This window comes from Mustela nigripes, chromosome 12, assembly GCF_022355385.1.
Source record: "Mustela nigripes isolate SB6536 chromosome 12, MUSNIG.SB6536, whole genome shotgun sequence".
In the NCBI taxonomy this organism is placed as follows: Eukaryota; Metazoa; Chordata; class Mammalia; order Carnivora; family Mustelidae; genus Mustela; species Mustela nigripes.
In genome coordinates, this window is record NC_081568.1 from 49,581,664 (window position 1) to 49,583,305 (window position 1,642).

A 1,642-nucleotide genomic window follows, 5' to 3' on the forward strand; every position below is an offset into this window, starting at 1 on the left:
ACCCTGGTGCTTACATTGCATTGGGAAGCTTCATGTTTGAAGCCCCATGTCTGAAGTTCTTCGCTGCAGAAACAGAATTCGACTCGCTCAGTCATTCTGGGAATCAGAGTTAGGGAAGAGGGAGCTGAAATTTCAGGGGCGTGGCCAGGATCAGGCCAGTAGTGCTCAAAAGCTTGTCCCAGACCAGCAGCAGCAACAGTAGCAGCAGCTCGGGACCTGTCCCAGGAGCAGATTTTCAGAAATTCTGGGGCTGGAGCCCGCAAGCTCTATTTTACAAACCCACCACTGATTCTGATGTTCGCTAAACTCTCAGAGCTGTTGGATGGGACGTAAGGAAGGATGCTCTTCCCATGGAGTTTTCCAGAAGCACACTGGGCTGTCATTGCCATAGAGTTCCCGATTCAGGGAGTCTGCAAAGAAGACGACTTGAAGAAGAAATGAAGGGTGTGGATGGACTTCAGCATTTCCCGAGCTTTATTAACAAACCGAATAGTTTTCCAATCAGGAAGTACTGATGGGACACCAATGAGAGCTTGTAAAATATAATGCACTACAAAGATGGTGCAAAATGCTCCCAAAGGAAATAATCACCATATAAATCAATGAAATAATTTGCCAATAAATTGTCAAAAGTTGTTTTTTAATTCTTTACAATGTACGAACATATTAGGCTGATAAGATAACTTTATTAATGTATTATTGTGAATGTTGCTAATACAGACATTCCCCCCTCCCAAATACCTGGTACTATATTAAGGTTGGGAAAATCTGATCCATCGTGTTCCTTCGAGTGCGGGAGGAAAGTGGAAGGTAGCCAAAATTATATTGAAATCTCTCATCCTTTTCCATGGCTTTTCCAACTCCCCATCACTTTCCTCTTCTCTTCTTGTTCTGGCAAGGCTCCCTCTTCGTCTCCAAACCCCTTAGAACCAGGATCTTCAACTTCCTTCTCCCACCCAACCTCGCAAATCTTTCCCTACGTTCTTGCTTCCAGGGTGGTGTTCAGGCCTTTACAGCTTTTCAACCCTGAATATGTGCTGATGGGATAGCAATTGTTGATGAGCTGTTGGTTGTCTCTTGGGGTATATGCTTACCTTTTTTTTTTAATTTTCCATTTTATTTTATTTTATTTTATTTTATTTTATTTCTTTTCAGCGTTCCAGCATTCATTGTTTATGCACCACACCCAGTGCTCCATACAATACGTGCCCTCCTTAATACCCACCACCTGGCTCACCCAACCCCTCACCATGCTCCCCTCCAAAACCCTCAGTTTGTTTCTCAGAGTCCATAGTCTCTCACGGTGTGTCTCTCCCTCCAATTTCCCCCAATTCACTTCTCTGAGACATCTCCCAATGTCCTTCGTGTTATTCCTTATGCTCCACAAGTAAGTGAAACTACTTACAAATGATTATTGACTCTCTCTGCTTGACTTATTTCACTCAGCATAATCTCTTCCAGCCCCGTCCATGTTGATACAAAAGTTGGGTATTCATCCTCTCTGATGGAGGCATAATATTCCATTGTATATACGGACCATATCTTTTTTACCCATTCATCTGCTGAAGAGCATCTTGGTTCTTTCCACAGTTTGGTGACCGTGGCCATTGCTGCTATGAACATTGGGGTACAGATGGCCCTT